Source organism: Rhinoderma darwinii, chromosome 6 (assembly GCF_050947455.1).
Source record: "Rhinoderma darwinii isolate aRhiDar2 chromosome 6, aRhiDar2.hap1, whole genome shotgun sequence".
Classification (NCBI taxonomy): domain Eukaryota; kingdom Metazoa; phylum Chordata; class Amphibia; order Anura; family Rhinodermatidae; genus Rhinoderma; species Rhinoderma darwinii.
In genome coordinates this window covers 135,386,248-135,394,235 of record NC_134692.1, presented here as the reverse complement: position 1 = coordinate 135,394,235, position 7,988 = coordinate 135,386,248, and the positions used below count along the sequence as shown (strand labels likewise).

General features: G+C 45.4%; 1 pseudogene; it reads right to left on the bottom strand.

Moving 5' to 3' along the window:
* Nucleotides 1–407: 407 nt before the first annotated feature.
* LOC142656749 (U2 spliceosomal RNA) lies at nt 408–570 on the bottom strand (annotated as a pseudogene).
* Nucleotides 571–7,988: the final 7,418 nt, after the last annotated feature.

The window sequence follows — 7,988 nt, the reverse complement described above, 5'->3', positions numbered from 1 at the left end:
GTGCTGCCATCCCAGTGTCCACTAGAAGACAAAGTCGAGGTTTGCAGGGGGTGAGGAACCTGATGGCCACCCCCCCCCCCCCCAGACCTCCAGGAGGAACATCCCATTAGGGCACATCCTTGGAACAAACAAAAATAGATAGTGAACACACAGTAACAAAAAATAAATTAATCACGTATGTGCACCGTGAATACCGCCCAGACCTCCAGATGGAATAATAAAAATTCCTTGTGTTCTCTTTAGCCAGAAGGCACGGGCAAATAGAGGAGAATGTGTTCAAATGTGAGAAAGTGCCGTCACTCAGTGGGATCCAACCCCTCGGTGAGTTCAGGCACCTCAGGGTCACCACTCCTGGGGCGCTTGTGCCCCTCGGGCTTTTAAACAACCCAACTGAATGGCTTCGATTGAAAGGGTCCAGGTCGCTTACGGGTAGCCGTTGGGGCGACCTACGTAAACCCAGAAGCTTTTACTCCCTGTGTATAGCGTACCTGCTTCATACCAAAGGCCTAGGCAAGCCACTGATAAAAACAGATACTACACTTGATTTAAGCCAAAAGGCCGAGAAACGTCACATCCCTAAATAGTTTACCCGAGGTCCTATAATGCAGGTGGCTTTGTACACACTACTTAAATAAATGATGTCAAAGTACACCCAATGGTATGATCATACACTGTGATGCACATTAAAAGTACAGTATGAGTAACGTGCAAATGCCCCCTAGAGCCGCTGTGTGTACCCTCTGGGGTTCATGTACCACAGGTTACTTTCTGATGTAAAGATTAACGCAAATCACCAGGGCCGAGCTGCATACATGGTCTGACTGGCCCACCAGAGTACCAGAGGATCCTCCGGTGGGCCCAGGCTCTGACACAAGAATGGGCACCGCTGTTCTGTATAGATGGAGAGTGGACCCTCAGAATAATCTTCTCTGGTGGACCCAATTAGTCTGACACTAAGGGTATGTTCACACGGCCTATTTTTGGCCGTTTTTCGGGCCGTAAATGCCCGAAAAACGGCCGAAAAATCGGAAGCAGAACGTCTCCAAACATCTGCCCATTGATTTTAATGGGAAAAACGGCGTCCTGTCCCGTCGGGCCATTTTTTTACGCTGCCGTTTTGAAAAACAGCCGCGTTAAAAAAACAGCTGCGAAAAAGAAGTGCAGGTCACTTCTTGGGAGGTTTTTGGAGCAGTTTTTCATTGACTCTATGGAAAACAGCTCCAAAAACGTCCGTAAAAAAAGGCAGCGAAAAACACAGTGAAAATCGCGAGTGGCTTAAAAAACATCTGAAAATCAGGAGCTGTTTTCCCTTGAAAACAGCTCCGTATTTTCAGACGTTTTTGACTCAGCATGTGAACATACCCTACCTGTTTGACGGCACATAGGTCCCTATGGTTCTGTATTATATGATGGACCTGTAGGACTTCCTGCGCAGTAAGGCCAGAACATCTCATTACTGAATAGCTCAGTGCCGCAGAATCCGCTCACCTCGATGATTCCATTTTTAATATATTAATAAATGACGTCATGAGATGTCACAAACGTTATACGAGTCTTATATGAGTATTACAACATACCACAGAATCCCGTTCTATATGACCTCATGCATCGGTATAATAGACGCCTGTCATCTTAGGGATTATTTCTATTCTATTCTATTATTTCTACTACTCATATACCTAGAATTTCCAAGCTAATTAAGACTTAGGCTATGTTCACACGCAGTGACCAGAAACGTCTGAAAATACGGATCTGTTTTCAGGCGAAAGCAGCTCCTGATTGTCAGACGTTTTTTTAACAACTCGCGTTTTTCGCTGCGTTTTTTACGGACGTTTTTGGAGCTGTTTTTCAATGGAGTCAATGAAAAACGCCTCCAAAAACGTCCCAAGAAGTGTCCTGCACTTCTTTTGACGTGCCGTCGTTTTACGCGCCGTATTTTGACAGCGACAAGTAAAATAAAGGCTCGTGGGAACAGAACATCGTAATTCCCATTGAAAGCACTGGGCAGATGTTTGTAGGCGTATTAGGGGCGTTTTTTCTGGCGTAATTCGAGGCGTAAAACGCCCAAATTACGTCTGAATCCACTGCGTGTGAACATACCCTAATTGTGTAGGTTATCAATGCAATGTAAACTGGAAACCTACACTAAAGAGTAACCCGTCAGGCTCCAATGACTTATCTGGAGCCTGCAGCACATCGTGGGAATGCTAAAAATTTGAGATTTTTGTGCCCCTGCTCTCGGGTGGGGGAGGGTGTGAGTTTCCAGTGTTTGTGTGGGTTTCTTCTGGTTGCTCTGGTTTATATTACAGTCCTTGATAAATTGGTTTTCAAGGACTCACATACCGGACAGGCGACTCTACAGTTGCAATAAGGCCGGATTCACATGAGCGTGTGCGTTTTTCGCGCGCAAAAGGCACTTAACAGCTCCGTGTGTCATGATCATATGATGCGCGGCTATGTGCTTTTCGCGCAGCCGCCATCATTATGACACTCCGTTTGTATGTTTGTAAACAGAAAAGCACGTGGTGCTTTTCTGTTTTCATTCATACTTTTCACTGCTGTTGCGCGAATCACGCGCGTCCCACGGAAGTGCTTCCATGTGGGGCGCGTGAGTTTCACGCACCCATTGACTTCAATGGGTGCGTGATGCGCGAAATACGCACAAAGAACGGACATGTCGTGAGTTTTACGCAGCGGACTAATGTTACGTAAAAATCACGGACTGTCTGCACGGCCCCATAGACTAATATAGGTCCGTGCGACGCGCGTGAAAATCACGCGCGTTGCACGGACGTATATCACGTTCGTCTGAATAAGCCCTAAGACTCATGGTGCCCAAGTTATCTACTTTTCTGATGGGCAGTGTGAACCTGCACAGGGCTCCCTCCTCAAGTGGCAAACACGGGGAGGAAGAAGAACTGGCCTGGGATGAGACCACCGTGGTATCCATTGATTTTAGTGAGAGGTCAGAAGAAGCCGCAGGAAGAAAGAACATCCCGCTTTTTTTTTCTGCGAAGGGCCAAAAGCTGCCCGTTAAAAAGAACGCTCATGATCTTATTTTACTATATGAAGAACATTTAGGCTCAGTTCACACAATAGAAACCGCATCGGAATCAGTACCAAAAAACGGCCCAAATCGACTGGCGTTGATTTCAATGTGAGGCGGTTTGGGACTTTTTTTGGCGCTGATTCCGAGGCAGTTTCCAGCGTGTGAACCCTGAGGGTATGTTCACACGGCCAAATTTCAGACGTATACGAGGCGTATTATGCCTCGTTTTACGTCTGAAAATAGGGCTGCAATACGTCGGCAAACATCTGCCCATTCATTTGAATGGGTTTGCCGACGTACTGTGCAGACGACCTGTTATTTACGAGTCGTCGTTTGACAGCTGTCAAACGACGACCCGTAAATTTACTGCCTCGGCAAAGAAGTGCAGGACACTTCTTTGCCACGTAATTTGAGCCGTTCTTCATTGAAATCAATGAAGCACGGCTCAAGGTTTACGAGCGTCTCAGACGCCTCGTAAATTACGAGGAGGAGCTTTTACGTGTGAAACGAGGCAGCTGTTAGGGTATGTTCACACGGCGGGGGTCCGTAACGGCTGAAATTACGGGGATGTTTCAGCCTGAAAACATCCCCGTAATTTCAGCCGTACCGGCATGTGCAGGCGCTTGAACGCCGCGTCAACTACGGCCGTAATTAGCGCTGCTATTCATTGGAGTCAATGAATAGCGGCTCCAATTACGGCCAAAGAAGTGACAGGTCACTTCTTCTACGCGGGCGTCTATTTACGCGCCGTCATTTGACAGCGGCGCGTAAATATACGCCTCGTGTGAACAGACAAACGTCTGCCCATTGCTTTCAATGGGCAGATGTTTGTCAGCGCTATTGAGGCGCTATTTTCGGGCGTAATTCGGGGCAAAAACGCCCGATTTACGTCCGTAAATAGGCCGTGTGAACATACCCTTAACAGTCTGTCTTTTCACACGTAACTGCCTCTCAGCGTGTGAACATACCCTAAATGTTCCTCACATAGTTAAATAAGTAATTTACTGTAAAGGACAGGGAACTGCTGTAATTTTGTGGGACATAATTTTTTTTGTCGCACAGAAATCCATTTTGTATCACAGAAAATAATTTTGTGACACAGAATAAACAATGTTAACGGATAATATAATTTACACATATATTGCATTGACTAATGGCATTAAGAACTACTGTAAACGAATGGCCCCCCATAGAGATAGTGTCCCTATGGAAATAGACCACACTTGGAGAATAGGAACTCTGCTTCCCAAAGCCCAAAAGGGCTTTATACATGTTTCATGCAGGGAATCATAGAGGGGGTGAGCAAATTCATAGATTTTGTCCGGGGGCCGCTACAGACCATGATGCGGCCTTGCTCTCCTGTATTATTCGCTAGAACAGACGTCAGCAACCTTCAGCCCTCCAGCTGTTGTGAAACTACAACTCCCAGCATGCACTGACAGCCAAAGTCTTTATTACTTCAGCCAAAGGCTGTTAAGGCATGCTGGGAATTGTAGTTTCACAACAGCTGGAGGGCTGAAGGTTGCTGACCCCTGCGCTAGAACAATGTGCTGGTTTCCAGCAGGGCACAGCGCTGAAACCCTGCTGCCATCTGCTGGCAACTACCAAGATACCACCATCGGGAATAAGAGGAGACATATGGTGTCCAGCTTCCTTGAGATCCTTTCTAATAAAACACAGGACGGTCTACCAAACGGAAACGGAATGTAGTTACGTTTTTAATATGCTATAAATAGAAAATTGACTGTTCCTTGTAGATCCAGACATGCAACGTCTTTGTACCTCGGCAAGTGGTTTGCCACAATGGCAGCAGCGATGTACAGATGTGTGGCAAACGGCTGCTACGTGTACGGGCACCCTAAGCGTCTTCCCACATGTTTTAAAAGATGCTTAAAGCTGAACCTTCCCTTTAAGGAGGACTAGTCCCTTCTCCTGACATGTCTGATTTAGTAAATACTTGTATTCCACCTGAAATAACTATTCTGGAGCGTCTTTTCTTGTGTCGTTCCTCTGTTATTCCTTCGAGAAATTTATGAATAAATTGACAACTGGGTGTTCCCATTCAACTTGTCAAAGGGGCGTGTCCCTACACAGTCTCACTCTAGCAGCACTGATTGGACAGTGTCAGTTTGTGTAGGGACACGCCCCCAATTGGTAACACCCAGTTGTCAATTTATTCATACATTTCTAGGAGGAATAACAGAGGGAAAAGATGCTCCAGAATTGTTTCAGGTGGAATACAATTATTTACTAAAACAGACATGCCAGGAGAGTGGAGCGCTCCTCTTTAAGGAGGCATTTAAAGATGAACTTTACCACAAGGGTATGTTCACACAGAGTTTTTTGCCGGCAGAAAATTCTGGCTGGAAAAATCAGCTCCGGTTTTTTTAAGTGGTTTTGCACCACACGCTTTTTTTGACGCATTGTTTTGCCGTGTTTGTTTTTAGGCTTCTTTTATAGCTATCTCTTCAACAGAAAGATGGAATAATCGCAAGCTTTTTTTGCCAAAAAAACGCGTCAAAAAACGCGTTTATTTCTGTCTCTCATTGAATTCAATGGGGTTTTTGAGGCGGAAAACGCCTCAAGATTGTCATGTCCATGGCCGCGGGCCGTTAGGCTCACTCACCTCCTGACGGCCGCAGCCATGGGTCTGCGAGCGCTGGCCCCAGTCTCCTCCTCAGGAGACACCAGCGCTCACTTCCGCTCACCTCGGCCGGGTCCCGTAATGTAAAATTAGTACATTGGACTATAAGAAGGGACCAGCCCTTTCCTCCCATGCCTGAGCGTTGTTGTCGTACCCAAAGTTTGTCTATACAAATGGTCTCCTAGTGTTTTCCAGTTCCCAGTGTTCCCCGTACCTGTATCCTGTATCCTGTATCCCGTGCTATACTGGTCAAGTGCCGTGCTGAGCTGTAGTCGTGCTGTGCTGTATACCACGCCTGTCCTGCTACACCACGCCTGACGTCTGCCTGCTGCCTAGTCCCAGCCGAGCCTGCCTTGCTACTGTCCGAGCTGCCACAGGTACCCTATACGAACTATAGACTGTTACCTGCTCCATGTTGGCCAGCTGCCATACCATCAAGGCGGTACGGCCCAGTGGGTCCACGAACCCAACGTGACAAAGATAGGGCATGTCGCTTGTTATTACCGCGAGCGGTTTCCATGGCAAAAACCGCGACAAAAACCTCAGTGTGGACAGGGCCGTATGTTCACACGCAGAGTTTTCAGGCGTATTTCGGGTGTAAACAAGGCGAAATACGGCAGAAAAAAACGCTAGCTGAAAAGCCTACAAACATCTGCCCATTAAAATCAATGGGAAACACGGTGTTATGTTCTGACGGGGCTTTTTTTACGCAGCTGTTTTAAAAAGAATAAAAAGAAGGAGCATGTCACTTCATAAGCCGTTTTTGGAGCTGTTTTTCATTGTGTCAATGGAAAAACAGTTCCAAAAACGTCTCCCAAAAATGTTTTCAGCTTCAAAAATGGTTGAAAGTCAGATTGTTTTCTCAAAAAACAGGTCTCTAATTTTCAGCCGTTTTTACTTGTGCGTGTGAACATAGCCTAAAGATGCCCATAGACATAGTGATTATCCACTGATCTGATGCCCCTTCCAGATTTTAGTTTTAATAACAAAGGGGTTGTATGATATGCCATTATTTTGTGATATGTTCCGGCCTGACCATCGCGGCAGATTTTTTTCAAAACACAAGAAGCAATTTTTCCCTAGAAGAAATCCTCTGTAATGCGGCATGTGATTGGATATATTAAGGTAGAATATATATATATAGCAGGTTATGGGCGCTGCATTACGGATCTGTGTTGTATGGTCATGAACATGAGACCTATGGGAGCATTCACGTGGCTGTATTCTCCATGTTGGGCCACATATTTTTTGTCATAAATTAGAGCGGATCACCAATTCCAATATGAAAAGTTCTTCTACTTTCCTAAAAACCTATTTTCAATTCGTTTTGATAGAGACGAATCCCTCATTTGGACCTCCATCAATAAGTCGGGGACGGTTTCTCTATCCGGAGGTCCCAGTACATTTGTGATGTCAATGGCTGCCGTGTAATACTTCATGTCACCAGTGTTGGTGCTGCAGGGAAATTGAACACTTATTGCCAGGTTTTCCTACAGATTACAGCGGATCGCTGGGGATCCCAGCAATGGCACAACACGTGACCAGCTTGTTATTGGGGAACCTAAACAAAAAAGGGATCGTCCAAATCGGACACTCTCTTTAAGGAATTACGTTGTAACAATTTCTTAAAAATGGTTCCAAAGTAGAACGACATTTAAGAGGTCACCTGACCAGGGATGATTAGATGATAAAGTAATGTCGTGACGGCACCGTGCTTGTATATTATTTACATAGGATGAAGTGTTTACAGAGCGGAATCATGATGGATAAGTATCCTGAAAAATCACGATTAACATTACCCCAAAGCAGCAAAATATTTTTCCTAAAACAAAAACACTTTCCCTTTAAAGGGAAGGTGTCACGAATTTTATTTTTTATATATAATTTTTCTTTTAGTATGTTAATAAAATAAATTTTATTTATTTGTGTTTTTGTGTTGTACTTTTTATAATTTTTTCTTACTTTTACTTCCCTATGGGGGGCTGCCATTTTTTTTTTCATCTCTGTATCTGTCCATTAACGACACATACAGAGATGGAATATGGCACATACATCCCCATAGAGAATGCGAATGGGAGCCGTTCCATTCACTATAGCGTACGCCGTCTGTGCTCCCACACAGTCCAAAAGGAAGGTCTTCGGCAGAGCGAAATCTGGCACCATTTTCATGTGGACCGGAAGCCGCGGCCGGACAGTAAGATGACGACTTCCAGCCATATGCGAAGGCGCAGGGAATAGGAGCGGAGGCGGCAGCGGCGGCAGGAGCAGGTAAGTTATGTTTGTGTATGTGATGTG